The sequence below is a fragment of the Schistocerca gregaria genome, chromosome 10 (assembly GCF_023897955.1).
Source record: "Schistocerca gregaria isolate iqSchGreg1 chromosome 10, iqSchGreg1.2, whole genome shotgun sequence".
In the NCBI taxonomy this organism is placed as follows: domain Eukaryota; kingdom Metazoa; phylum Arthropoda; class Insecta; order Orthoptera; family Acrididae; genus Schistocerca; species Schistocerca gregaria.
The window spans coordinates 168,124,975-168,140,307 of record NC_064929.1 but is presented as its reverse complement, the minus strand read 5'-3'; the positions used below and the strand labels follow the sequence as shown (position 1 = coordinate 168,140,307).

The following is a 15,333-nucleotide window of genomic DNA, read 5'->3' as shown; positions in this document are numbered from 1 at the left end:
GGTTAAGAATGATTTTGAACCAATAGGCTTAACATCGGAAGAGGCACCAGTGTTAGCACTGAATTGGGGATCATGGAGGAATTTTATAAGGGGGACTACGCTCCAGGCTGAACGCTGAAAGACATAATCAGTCTTAAATGATAATAATAATGATGATGATGATGATGATGAGAATAGAAGCTCTAGAAATTTGGTGCTACAGGAGAATGCCGAAGATTACGTGGGTGGAGGTACTGAATTTTTGGTACAACCTCACTTGAAGAAGGTATCAATTGGTACGACACATTCTGCGGCATCAGAGGACCATCAGTTTAGTACTCGAGGGAAGTATTGGAAGTAACAATTGTATATGGAGACCAAGAAATGAATATATTAAGCAGATTAAGAAGGATGTAGGACGCAGTAGTTACTGAGAAATGAAGAGGATTGCACAGGATAGAGTAGCTTGGAGAGCTGCATCAAACCAGTCTTCGGACTGAAGACTACAACAACAACATGACGTGCTTAGCACAGTTGCTTCTCCTTGCAATGCACGTGGACAAGGTTTCCTTCAGCTGGTTTCCTGTTGTACAGCCTTTTAACATGCATCACTTTCGAGAAGTGCCGACTTTCCTTTGCTTTAAGGTACTCACGAAGTTTGTTAGGGCCAGTCTTACTTCACTGTTAGGGCACAATAACATCATTTACAGGCAAGTACTGTATCTCAAAATTATCATCAAGTTAGGCTCAGTTAAAATTTAGTTCAGATCTCGTTTCTTCAGTGAGACATTCTCATTCTCGCGCTTGTGTGTTACATGGGCGTAAGTGTGTCATTCAGTGTTCCGAATTTTACTTACTCAGTTTTGATAGTTTAATTTACATTCAGATAGAAGCATCCTGAGAAATTATTACTCCAACGTTCAGCTTGTAATGTTATACATAATTCTTGCTCTATTATTCTGACATCACGCATTATAGCTATGTTCGTTATACTGCTCAGTACAGTTTCATATGACAGTAGTAGGAAAAGAGAGAGAAGGAAATGTAGTAGGTGAATATGGATTGGGGCTAAGAAATGAAAGAGGAAGCCGCCTTGTAGAATTTTGCACAAAGCATAAGTTACTCATAGCTAACACTTGCTTCAAGAATCATTAAGGAGTTTGTATACATGGAAAAATCCTGGAGATACTAGAAGGTATCAGATAGATTATATAATGGCAAGACAGAGATTTAGGAACCAGGTTTTAAATTGTAAGACATTTCCAGGAGCAGATGTGGACTCTGACCACAATCTATTGGTTATGATCTGTAGATTAAAACTGAAGAAACTGCAAAAAGTTGCGAATTTAAGGAGATGGGACCTCGGTAAACTGACTAAACCAGAGGTTGTACAGAGTTTCAGGTAGAGCATACGGGAACAATTGACAGGAATGGGGGAAAGAAATACAGTAGAAGAAGAATGGGTAGCTCTGAGGGATGAAGTAGTGAAGGCAGCAGAGGATCAAGTAGGTAAAAAGACGAGGGCTAGTAGAAATCCTTGGGTACCAGAAGAAATGAATTTAATTGATGAAAGGAGAAAATATAAAAATGCAGTAAATGAAGCAGGCAAAAAGGAATACAAACGTCTCAAAAATTAGATCGACAGGAAGTGCAAAATTGCTAAGCAAGGATGGCTAGAGGACAAATGTAAGGATGTAGAAGCGAGTATCATTAGGGGTAAGATAGATACTGCCTACAGGAAAATTAAAGGGACCTTTGGCGAAAAGAGAACCACTTGTATGAATACCAAGAGCTCAGATGGAAATCCAGTTGTAAGCAAAGAAGGGAAAGCAGAACGGTGGAATGAGTATATAGAGGGTCTATACAAAGGCGATGTACTTGAGAACAATATTATGGAAATGGAAGAGAATGTAGATGAAGATGAAATGAGAGATGCGATACTGCGTGAAGAGTTTGACAGAGCACTGAAAGACCTGAGTCGAAACAAGGCCCCGGAGTAGACAACATTCCATTAGAACTACTGACGGCCTTGGGAGAGCCAGTCCTAACAAAACTCTACCATCTGGTGAGCAATATGTATGAAACAGGCGAAATACCCTCAGACTTTAAGAAGAATATAATAATTCCAATCCCAAAGAAAGCAGGTGCTGACAGATGTGAAAATTACCGAACTATCAGTTTAATAAGTCACAGCTGCAAAATACTAACGCAAATTCTTTACAGACGAATGGAAAAACTAGTAGAAGCCGACATCGGGGAAGATCAGTTTGGATTCCGTAGAAATGTTGGAACAGATGAGGCAATACTGAGCCTATGACTTGTCTTAGAAGCTGGATTAAGGAAGGGCAAACCTACGTTTCTAGTATTTGTACACTTAGAGAAAGCTTTTGACAATGTTGACAGGAATACTCTCTTTCAAATTCTGAAGGTGGCAGGGGTAAAATACAGGGAGCGAAAGGCTATTTATAATTTGTACCGAAACCAGATGCCAGTTATAAGAGTTGAGAGGCATGAAAGGGAAGCAGTGGTTGGGAAGGGAGTGAGACAGGGTTGTAGCCTTTCCCCGATGTTATTCAATCTGAAAATTGAGCAAGCAGTGAAGGAAACAAAAGAAAAATTCGGAGTAGGCATTAAAATCCATGGAGAAGAAATAAAAACTTTGAGGTTCGCCGATGACATCGTAATTCTGTCAGAGACAGCAAAGGACTTGGAAGAGCAGTTGGACCGAATGGATAGTGTCTTGAAAGGAGGATATAAAATGAACATCAACAAAAGCAAAACGAGGATAATGGAATGTAGTAAAGGAATTTTGCTATTTGGGGAGCAAAATAACTGATGATGGTCGAAGTAGGGAGGATATAAAATGTAGACTGGCAATGGGAAGGAAAGCGTTTCTGAAGAAGAGAAGTTTGTTAACATCGAGTATAGATTTAAGTGTCAGGAAATCATTTTTGAAAGTATTTGTATGGAGTGTTGCCATGTATGGAAGTGAAACATGGACGATAAGTAGTTTGGACAAGAAGAGAAAAGAAGCTTTCGGAATGTGGTGCTACAGAAGAATGCTGAAGATTAGATGGGTAGATCACATAACTAATGAGGAAGTATTGATTAGGATCGGGGAGAAGAGAAGTTTGTGGCACAACTTGACCAGAAGAAAGAATCGGTTGGTAGGACATGTTCTGAGGCATCAAGGGATCACCAATTTAGTATTGGAGGGCAGCGTGGAGGGTAAAAATCGTAGAGGGAGACCAAGAGATTAATACACTAAGCAGATTCAGAAGGATGTAGGTTGCGGTAGGTTTTGGGAGATGAAGAAGCTCGTACAGGATATAGTAGCATGGAGAGCTGCATCAAACTAGTCTCAAGACTGAAGACCACAACAACAACAGAATTTACATAAGCAAGCTACTTGTATTGTTCAGTTGAAAGAACGGTCACATTACAATACATACACACACGAAAGCTATAAGTAGAAGAACAGGAAATAAAACAAACATAACAGATGCGCTTGTTGAGAAGAAAGTGAGAGTGTGTTGTAGCCTATACCGATGTCTTTTAATCTGTACACTGAGAAAGCAGTAAAGGAAACCAGGCGGAAATCTGGAAAGGCAATTAAAGCTCAGGGAGGTGACGTAAGGAAATTGGGGATTTGCCAATAACAATGTAATTACGTCAGAACCGATAAAAGCCTTGGCAGAACAGTTGAATGGAATTGCTGATCTCCTGGGAAGAAGAATATAAACGAAAGTAGAACAAAAGTAAGCCAAATCAAAGTAGGCTATGCTGAGGAATCTATATTAGGATTTCAGGCACTACAAGTCGAAGAGTTTTGCTATTTCAACAAGAAAATAACGCGAAATGATCAAAGTAGCGAAGATGTAAGATGCAGACTGACGATAGCATGAAAAGCGTTTCTAAAGAAGAGAAATTCGTCAACGTCGAATATAAATGTAAGTGAAAGGAAGGTTTTTTACTGAAAATATCGCCATGGAATGAAGCTTTGCACGGGAGTAGAACCCGGACACCGACAGTTCCGACAAGAAGAGAGTAGAATTTGCGGTTCCGCAGGAAATACTGAAGATCAGATGGTAGATCGCGTCAACTAACGAAGACTCACTAAACCGAGATGGGAAGAAAGTCACGTGTGGGGAGCTGCATCTATCCTTCTTCGGGTTGAAGACGACGACGACGACGACGACAACAACAACAACAACAACAACCAGTTTCGGAAGAAGCGCTCTTAACTTTCTACTGACACCTGCAGAACGTGCCATGGTGAAAGAAAACGTTCTTATTATCTCTCCAGAGATTCAAAGCGCTTAAATGCACGGATTTTTCTGTATATTGCTGCCGCTTTATTAGCTAGGCTTGAATTTATTGGAGTGTGTTTCTGCCACTTAACGCTACTGTCTGTGGACTAAATTAAACAGACTATTACGTCAGCTTTTGTCCAACATATGAAACAGGGGGTGAGAATGTCTCTTCCAATTAGTAATGTCCGATTTTGAACCTGGGCAACTAATCTTACTTGAATTAATTAGTTGCTAGGGAGTCCTGCTGTAGCTGAGTGGACTTCGCTCCAGTTCATTCACCGAGGAAGTAAGTGTGGAGCGACTGGAGATCGGATTCTCTATGTACTGCTTGTTTTGTAAATGTTTTGTTTATTTACCTCTATGTAGGATTTTGAACTGTCAAACGAAACGAGGGTCTGATGCTAATACTTCCACATGGCATATGAATCTGTATCCATTAAATATCCAAGTAATGTCTCAGTTCTAATTTTAATGTGGACTGTAACTCGTCACGCCAGTGGCGTTACAAATGTTGAAGACGAAAGCAAAAAGCATCCAAAAGGATAATGCATAATGCATACTTTATCATACAGCCACTGAGCATACATGGCAATTAAATAGTAATAGCGCAGAAAGAGAAAAAAGTTTGATTTATAAACGAACAGAAACATCGTTCTTGTTTGAATATCTCATTTGATACAAGAGTTAAGACCGTTAACATTCTAACTACCTTCCGTGTCCCTCTTGGTACTACAATTTGCCTAAAACGTCATTTCGACATCGCGAAACGTTCGCAAAACAAAAGGTGTGTTACAGCTCATGCGGTTCAGAGTGTATATGAAGCTATAGAAAAGCCGTGAAAGATAGGTTTAGCACGAATCACATCTTAGGAGAACTGTAGAATGTGAAAATTAATACATTTCACGCAGTATACGTTGCCAGAAATTTACAGAAATACTAAGTTACTGATTTCCTCATTTGGTAGAATCTCGAAGCTTACACGAAATTCACGTTTTCAGCTGGCACTAAAATGGTAACTGACACTACAGTAAACCGAGGAACACGGCTGATATGTATCGGTAAACGACGTGAGTCGCTCCTCGGAAGGAAATTATACAATATCATAAAGAAAGAAGTAAAGAAACTTCTCTATGCTTAAATGTCTGAGAAAAACTTTCGACAATAGCGTGGATTTCCGACATAACAGAAGAAAACAATCGAAGAAATAACAGGCAGAAACTTTTTGCAGAAGACATCCGCGGCAGGAGAGACGGGAAATGAAGAACAACGGGTATAGAAGAAAGGAAAAGACAGCATAGGGTTGAGATGAAAGAGTACTGGAAAAACAAGAAACAGCAAAGAAAGTCGAGGTACTGAAGTCGTTCCATGATACTGGTTGGTCGATATAAAGATTAAAAAGAAGGCAGTAAAACATAATTGCTTCATTACTTCGACGTATAAGAAAGTTACCTTGACACTAAATTATGTGTCAATGTATTAACATTTACAAAACAATTTATTGCGTCCAAGATCGCTTAAATTACAATGTTCGTATTACTGGCTTCATATGCGGATAGCCATCTTCGGATGTCATTAATTCGCTTACAGCTCCATCATGGTATATCACTATTCCAGTTACACATTTTGAACACAAAATGTGTAAATGGTTCAAATGGCTCTGAGCACTATGGGACTTAACATCTGTGGTCATCAGTCCCCTAGAACTTAGAACTACTTAAACCTAACTAACCTAAGAACATCACACACATCCATGCCCGAGGCAGGATTCGAACCTGCGACCGTAGCAGTCCCGCGGTTCCGGACTGAAGCGACTAGAACCACACTGCCACCGCGCCGTCTGTGTAAATGAATTACACATCATATCGTCAAATGTTAAAAGAGACTGAGAATGCGACGATGTGACAACTTTCATAGGGCTTCATACTGTTTAGTACGGTTAAATCGAATTGTGATAAATCGCGATGAAGCAGTTTTCTGGTTAATCATATCTAAAGACGGCAATTGGTTGATGAAACCAGTAACGTGAACATCTTAGGTTTTAGGCAATCTTGGACGTAATAAATAATTACATAAACGTTTGAAAGATCGCATGCATCCGTTTCACAATATGCGAATTTTTAAGAAAAATTGTGTATCACCACTTACCTAAATTCTTTTTCAGTACCTTGAATCGTTCACGAAAGAAGAGAGATGTTACTTCTTTCGCTGCTCACTCCCTAAACGATGTACAATAGCCACGAAGGACGTATTTAGCACGAAAAACATCATCCGAGACTGGAGTAAGATGAAAATTAATGTATTTAGGGCAGAGACCTACAGAAGTGCGGAATTTGGTAGAATCTCAGAGCCCGCACACAACTTTTTGCCTGCACTAGGTAGGTAACAGACACCAGAGTGACCTGACTAAAACTGAGCATTGATCGGTGAACGACCTGAGTCGCTCGCAGAGGAAGAGCCGAAAAAGAGAGAGAAAAAGGAAAAAACGTTTTTTTAAGTAGCTTTCCAATTCTCGCCTGGTGGTATAAAAACGTAAGGGCAGAGGACGTTGGCCCAAAAAACGTGCCTCAGAGTTTCACCTGAGCCCGGCCTTCCGCCGAGGACAACAAAAGCCGCCCCGCCGAGGTACCTGCGAGGCCGGTGGCCACGGCCGCCAGCGAAAGCGAAAGCGGTGCATTTACAACCCTGTAGATGTTGCGCGGTGGGCGGAGCGACCCATTTGGAGCAATCGCAGGTATTTTTCTGCCGGAGCGCCGCGCGGCGTGGGACGGGACGGGTCTGTGTTTTCGGGGAGGTTTTGTTGTCCCTCGCGGGCGCGCTGCCCGGTTCATTGTCGCGGTCAGCGGGGCGTCTCGGAAAAGGGTTTCCCGGAAAAACGAAAGGACTCCGGCGTTCGGAGCCGCCGACTCGCCGAGTCAGTCGGCCGCGCGCTGTCCGGAAAGGGACGGCAAGTCTCTCTCTTCTAGTCGCCTTTTTTTCCCTTTTTTTGCCTCTGCCCAGGCGCAGGACCAGCGTTCGTTGACCTCTCCACTGCCGCAGAATCCTGTGAGGTAAGTCACTTGTTTCCACGAAGCTTAAGCGCGCCGTAGACGGTCTTAATTTCCGGATGTGCAATAACATTCAACGTGTGTGGGTCAGGCTGAGAAATTGGGCAGTAATATTGCGCAGATCAAGAACTTTATAAACACATGGCGCTACATGAGACATAAAGTGCCGTCTGCGAGCAGAACTGACAATATCTATATACATTCTGTGGTGTCACCGCCAGACACCGCACTTGCTAGGTGGTGGCCTTTAAATCGGCCGCGGTCCGTTAGTATACGTCGGACCCGCGTGTCCCCATTATCAGTGATTGCAGACCGAGCGCCGCCACCGGCAGGTCTAGTCTAGAGAGACTCCCGAGCACTCGGCCCAGTTGTACAGCCGACTTTGCTAGCGATGGTTCACTGGCTACAAACGCTCTCATTTGCAGACGACAGTTTGCATAGCCTTCAGCTACGACATTTGGTACGACCTAACAAGGCGCCATATTCTGTTACTATAATCTGAACAGATAGTATTGTGAATCCGTCAAGAGCGACGATCGTCATTAATGGACTGAAGTTAAGTATCAAACTAATTACGTCCACCTACTGAAATATAATTCCTTGTCATGTTCCAGACCTCACGTCAGTATAGTCCTTCCCTCCTCAGCCAGCCTGCGTGAGCTAAGACGCATGCATTTCGGCCTCCTCTAGTAACACGGTGTTGGCTCTTCTGCCAACACAACACATTCTCCATAAACAACCATGCGGCGCATAGCGTTGGTTAGCCCGTACTGTTTCTACGCTACTCGCAAACAGAGCAACGGGAAAACGACTTTCTGTATGTTTCAGTAGGATCCCTGACTTGTCGTATCTTTCTTTCGCTGACCTTGAGCGAAATATATTTCCTCAATAGTAATTCACGAAAATAACGTCTTCTTACTTCCAGGGAATCATTTTCGCAATACTCTCGGGTTTATGTAATAAATCTACCAGCATGGTTCCGAATTGCTTCGATGGCTTCGTTTAATCCGAACTGTTGGGCATCCCAAACACTCGAACAGCACTAAAAAATGGGTCACGCAAGGGTTTCATACGCAGTTTCCTTTACAGGTGAGCTACCGTTCCTAGAATTCTCTCAAAATAACGAAGTCGACTATTTGCCTTCACGACTACCGACCTTAAGTGCTTGTTAAATTTCATGCCGCTTTGCACCGTTACGCCCTTATATTTAATCGAAGTGACTGCGTCAGTCTGCACACCACTTGTATTGCATTTGAATATTACTCATCTGCATTAACTTACTTTTCCCTATATTTAGAGCAATCTGCCATTCATGACACCAAATAGAAATTCTGTCTGAACCATCCTGTATCCTGCTACACTGACCCAACGATGACATTTTCACGTACACTGCTGCGTCGTCAGCGGTCACAGATTCCTTTGCATCCTATCCGTCGCATTGGTTATATGTATAGACAATAAGAGCGGTACTGTCATACTTCTCCGGGGTTTTCTGACTAACAAATGGTTCACATGGCTCTAAGCACTATGGGACTTAACATCTGAGGTCATCAGTCCCCTAGAACTTAAAACTACTTAAACCTAACCAACCTAAGGGCATCACACACATCCATGTCCGAGACAAGATTCGAACATGCGACCGTAGCGGTCGCGCGGCTCCAGACTGAAGCGCCGAGTGAGAGTGTCCGCACGTTGCAACATTGCAGGAGCTGTAGCACTGTGCGGCCTTCCCGGCACGCGTGAGATCGGAAAGGTTTGCTCAAACTTGTTACGATGATGACATGTCCCTCGCCGAACGACTCACCGTGTTTTCCTTGAGTGCCAGATCTCCATAGATAGTTTGCTAGCGACTATGCTGCTCTGATTTCCCGCCGAAGGAGACTGTCACAGCTCTTTGCGAGGAACACACCTCCGCTACACACGGCATTTCGGTAGCACCTATCGGAAGTTCATGAAACTACGGGAGCGGAAGCGGGAATATTCCAGGGTGTCCACATTTATTCAACCGATACTGGCCGAGGAAAAAAAAGTGTTGCACCACTTATTGAACGCTCTGGTACATAACCATGGTCAGCTTTGATTAAGCGATGTTAAAAGATACCGCTTGACTCCTGTAAGGAGGACCGAAATACGTGCTTCCACTTGTTAGAGGCAGTGGGGTGCAGGGTAAGATGAACCGCCGCGACCTAACAATTACCACCCTACAATCTCTGAGGAGGTGTAGAGCGCCTTGCGCCACACGTTTGCCGCACGTGACTTATTTCTCGCTGCGGTCACGCGTCTGTGCGGCTTCCGCCTAGTCCGGCACATGTCAAAACACTCCTCCCGACAGTCACGTAGGCTGCCAAAGCAGCGTCCGCGGCGCTTAAGTGAAACAAATCTGCTCGAGGCGGCGGCTCAGACCAGCGTGCTCCGTCACGACACGGCGCCAATATTTCCATCCTATTTATTTCTCCTCTGGGCTGAGTGACGGCCCTCGGGGACGCGACGGTGTAATAAAAAGTTTTTACTGCTCCTCGAGCGGCTGTGGTGGGGGGAGCCGGCAGCCCGGCAGCGGCGCTCTAAACGGCGCTCAGAGCCCGCAGTCAGCTGTTGGGGAGGGCGTGCTAAGCCCAGCTCCCCCCCCCCCCCCAAACTCTTTATGGTAATTTGGTGGTGGTGGTGGTGGGAGGAGTGTCGTTTGGCTTCTGACTCGAGCGCCGTTTGTTTGGCACTCATCACCGTGTCGGCCCATTTACGACTCGTGTCACATCGTGTTCGATTGACCTGTTCACTGGGGTAAGGCTCACAGTTTAGCCCGCCATATTCATTGCCGAGAACATCTGTGCGGGAAAACGGTATGAGGGAGAACATGCTGGATCTGAAAGCTCTGCTCATTTCTGTGATACAGAAAGTAAAGTCAAGTCATCGGAAGGCCCGCCCGGTTGGCCGTGCGGTCTAACGCACGGCTTCCCGGGCGGGAAGGAGCGCCTGGTCCCCGGCACGAATCCGCCCGGCCGATCTGTGTCGAGGTCCGCTGAACCGGCAAGTCTGTGGATGGTTTTTAGGCGGTTTTCCATCTGCCTCGGCGAATGCAGACTGGTTCTTCTGATTCCGCCTCAGTTACACTATGTCGGCAATTGCTGCGCACACAAGTTCTCCATGTACGCGTACACCACCACCACCACTCTACCAAGCAAATATATGGGTTACACTCGTTTGGTGTGAGACGTTCCTTAAGAGGGGGGGGGGGGGAGTCGGGCGAGGTCCACTGGTGGTCGAACCGCACTGTAACCCAGTAACCCTGGGTTCGGTGTGGGGCGGCGGAGGAGTGAAGTGGACTGCGGTAGTCGTCGTGGGAGTGTGGACCACTGCGGCTGCGGCGGGGACAGAGCCTCTCCGTCGTTTATAGGTCCCCGGTTAACACACAGTACAATACAAGTCATTGGAAGGAGATGCAACGATTCACAGAGTAGTTGAAGTGTTGAGCAGACGACTGTTTTCCTATAGTGGATGATTCACTTTGATACAGTGCATTCCTCACAGGCAAATTCTCAGAAATTACTTCATCAAAATTTTGATACTGATGGACTTCTTTTAGCATGTAACGATGTCTGGAATGTGTTAGTCTCCTCACCTTGTCTGTAAAGCTTAGTAGGTAACCGCACCGCCACACGCGGGCGTAGACCACCGATACGGAATTCTTAACTTTGTAGGGGTTTTTCAAGAACGGATGCATGTGTGATTCATTGATGAAGGTGGTGCAGTGCTTTGAGAAACCGCTAGGTGGACGAGGTATTGATGGAAGCAACGTTTAGTTCGATTAACAAACAGTAATTGTTTCTGTAAATGTTCAAATGTTTTGATTCTGGTGTGACTCTTGAGCTACATGGCTTCGAACTATTGTCCTCTGTGTCGGTGTAAAGTTCCACAGACACTTCAAAGAACCGTTGGCGGTCTACATTTCTGTTGCCAGTACTATCATGTCGTAATCCTTCTGAGCGTAATTAAACTGCTGCAGTACTGGTTTCATTGATGTAGGGGCAAAAATTGTATCAGTATTTCCTCGGGAGTCTCTGAGGCTGTTTTACAAGTGTAGCAGTACTGAGAACTGATAAGTGTCCACTGATGATTTTCGTCACATAATGGGTATTAATTTATTAAAACTTCATTCTATTCAGAACTGATTTCAACCGTCAGTACGAGGTTTCACTCCCACGGGCGCTGAGACACTTCTGTTGGGGCCGGCTGTTGTAGCCGAGCGATACTAGGCGCTTGATTCTGGAACCACGCGACCGCTTCGGTCGCAGGTTCGAATCCTGTCTCTGGCATGGATGTGTATGATGTCCTTAGGTTAGTTAGGTTTAAGTAGTTCTAAGTTCTAGGGGACTGATGACCTCAGATGTTAATTCCGATAGTGCTCAGAGCCATGTGAACCATTTTCAACTTCTGTTGGGGCAAGGAAGCAAAGTGTCTCCGAACGCCAGCTTGAGTCCTGCGATTCCTGACACACATTCACTGCCTTCTCATAAAGATTGCTGGCTGGAACCTGGGGAACTTTCCCCATTGCATCCCAGACACACACTATGGGTGGCATACAAGGGTTCGACAAAGATATGGAAACACGTAAAATAACGCATTATGACGCCGAATACGTTGTAGGAAATTGGTTGGAATTAAAAATGCTTTCTGCTCGTCTCAGAACTGATAGATAAAGGTCATGTATGGTTTTCAAGGGAGTCTCATACCACTGTTATGGAAAAATTGTGGCAAATTCAGGTACGATGATGGGGGCTGGTGGGGGTGGGGGGTAGGGTAGATATCTCTCACGCAGTATTCCTCTCCATTGTGGAAAACAAAGGCTCAACGATAGTGTGATCTCATGAGATCATGCGACAGTTCATGCAGCTCTGGGTAGCCGCACGGTCTCTGGCGTCTTGTCACGGTTCGCGCGGCTTCCCCTGTCGGAGGTTCGAGTCCTCCCTTGGGCATGGGTATGTGTGTTGTCCTCAGCGTAAATTAGGTTAAGTCAGAGAAAGTAGTCTGTAATCCTAGGAACCGATGACCGCAGCAGTTTGTTGACAAAAACACATTTTGGAAAATATTAAAAGGTGCCCTGCCTCCTTGCAACACAGTGCGACCATTCGGGAACAAACATGTTACCATAGGGTGGGCCTGATGAGCCAAAATAGTCACATCAACCTTGGCGGTAATGTAACTTTGCTGGGTGATCTGGGACCCATGGAATATCACATGACGCCCAGATCGTCACTGAATCCTTGCCGTGTTCCACTGTCTGGATGAAAAAGAATTACTAACAGTTTAAATCAGAACGAGCACTATGAAAATGTTTTTGGGAAGGCGTACCAAAGGCTGCGTTTTATTGTCAGAATACTTGGAGGATGCAAAATAGAAGACAAGGACACGGCCGGCACTACGCTTGTCCGCCCACTTCCTGACTACGACTCTGCTGTATCGAGTCCTTACCTTATAGCGTTGTTGGAGAACATAGAAAAAGTTCAAAGGAATGCTTTTCGTTTCGTATTATGGTGAAATAGAAGACAGTGTGTTATCGATATGATAAGCAAGGAGATGTGGCAACAGTTAAAGCAAACACATGTTAACTTCCGGTGAGGTCTTTTAACAAAATTGAAATCATCAAATTTTTCTTCTCAATGCAAACACACTTTGTTGGCAGCCACATACGTAGGGAGAAATTGTCTTCGTAATAAAATAAGAGAAATTGTAGATCACACGGAATGATTTAGGTGTCTATTTTACCTCGTGCTGTTCAAGACCAGAGGGGTTGAGAAATAGTTTCCAATGGCTCTATGAACCTTTGGCCAAACTTTTAGATAAGCGCTGCAGAGTAATCGTGTAGATGTAGACGTACATCTAGATGTAGATGAAATTTTCAGTCTTCTGCTGAGAACCTGTTTTATTTAACGTAAGAAATTTTGCTCATGTAGGCTTGAAACGGACGCATGTTTTCTGTTATACGTCACGTACGGCCTCGGCAGGCGATGTAAATGACGTGACGCATGTCGTGAGGGAAGACAATCGTCTCACCAACCCACTACTGTGGTTTGCTTCAGGAGTGTATGCTCTGCCTTCATCACTCGGTGAGGGAGCCCATTATGGTGTCCTTCTGCGATGCCAGAACGCTCGTATAGCTCTCACAATGTGAATAGCTGCTGGTACTTGTACAGAAATTCGTTCTGTAATGCATCTACTGTTCGCAGCAGATGATTAGTTGGACAAGCAAGCTATGGCGCACACAAGTGCTTACACCTGCGGTCGCTGGTCTTGCTCAAGGGTTGGATATCAAGCTGCGAACCCGCTAGAGGGCGCTTTTAGATAACAGGCGGGTTCCGTCATAAACTGCACTGGCGTCTGCAGTTGTTTGGCAGTAAAGGTGTTACAGTTACCAGGCGGCGTACTTGAGCTGTATCGGACCTCAGCGGTGACGAAAAGCAGTTTCGGAGTCTAGCAGTCCGTCGACATTGAGATCGTTCTAGTGAGAGCGCGTACTGATATGGACAAGTTATGGCAAACGGTTATATATACAAGGCGTTCGTACAAAATCTCTTATATGCGTCACAAAAGTAGCCACATTGACCGTTACAAGTAAGCGAGAGCCAGACATCGATGTACACTGCCTGACAAAGAAATCTAAGCGCCCAAAAAGCATGGCTGTATGTCAGTATAACGTAGTACACGTGCACGCCACAGGCGGGGTATGTAAATGATTAGAGTTGCAGTTCTTTGTGACAAGTAGAACGGCCACAAGAACGGAACAGTTTTGTTGGTGCTCAGTGTTTTTCCAGGGCCTAGTATGGTATATGAGTGGCGTGAACAGTATGAGATAGTGAGTGATCACTTTGAAGAACACGGAGATGTCGCGTAACCGTGTGAGACGGCGTTATCAGCAACTGACTAAGTTTGAAACAGGACCTCACTGTGGGTCTGCATTTGGCCGCTCGTCGAATCGTGCTATATCCATATTTATGGGGCGTTCTGATCTGACAGTGGTCAGATGTTGGACTGCATGGACGCGTGGAGGCAGGCATATTAGCCACCTGACCATCACAAACGAGTACTGCCATGTTTCGCACCAAACACACCCTAACCCCTTCACCTCTGCACGCTCCGTGCGAGGATAAGAAATGTACTCTGTGAAACATTTTGTGTCACCCTGGGCGGGGACCAGAAGAAGTCGGACTAGCGAATTACAGTTCCGTCCCCAGCTTGCACTTAGCACCCATTCTTTCATTGTTTAGGAGAGAGAGTGTTATTTCTGTCGTCAGTGTTCAGGGAGCTGCCGGGTATGACTCTAGATCACGGCTGGCAGTGATTGATGGAGCTGTGATGGCACAACGGTACGTCGTGGATATCGTGTGTCCTAATCTGTCACCTCTCATGCAACTGTATCGTGGTGCCAATTTTCAACAAAACAAGGCTCGTCCATACACGCCACGTGTCTCTATGAACTATCTGCATGATTCTGATGTACTGCTGTGGCCTGTAAGATTCCCACATCTCATCCCTTAGGAGAGGATACATCGGTTTCAGGACCCCCTTCCCAATTGAATCTGTGCATGGATCCAGGCCATGGGATGGTGGGAGATAGTTCCAGGTCGTACTAATAAGTGGGCTTACGCTGCCAAGACCTTTGTTGGAACTTCAATAGCGGCAACTATTTATTTACAGCTCGTACGAAATAGATACGTGTTTCAAAGTTCTACTGACCTTCAAAGTAGTCACCAGCTTGTGTATAACTTCTGTCTCTATGCTGTTCATTTTTGGAACACAACCTACGAACAGCTTAGAAACAGAAGTGATGACACTTTCTGCAGGACGTGACCATCAATTTGCAGGACAGTGCTCAAGCACGTACAGTGCAAGCTGTTGCTGATTTGTCTACTGATGGGGTTGCTAAGTGCTATACCACCTACTGCACTCCCCTGACTTAAGCCCTCGTAAGTTAAACTCGATTTCTAAACTGAAGAAAACACTTC

General features: G+C 44.9%; 1 protein-coding gene and 1 long non-coding RNA gene across 2 annotated transcripts in view; one reads left to right on the top strand and one right to left on the bottom strand.

Moving 5' to 3' along the window:
• The window catches only part of LOC126293360 (uncharacterized), a 305,549-nt gene extending 298,918 nt beyond the window's left edge, over window positions 1-6,631 (bottom strand). The window contains exon 1 of the mRNA XM_049986566.1: window positions 6,438-6,631. The gene's annotated coding sequence lies outside the window, so the exon portion shown is untranslated. The remainder of the gene's footprint in view (window positions 1-6,437) is intronic.
• LOC126293363 (uncharacterized) overlaps window positions 1-15,333 on the top strand; it is a 1,719,051-nt gene that overhangs the window by 419,182 nt on the left and 1,284,536 nt on the right. The gene's annotated exons all lie outside the window — the stretch shown is intronic.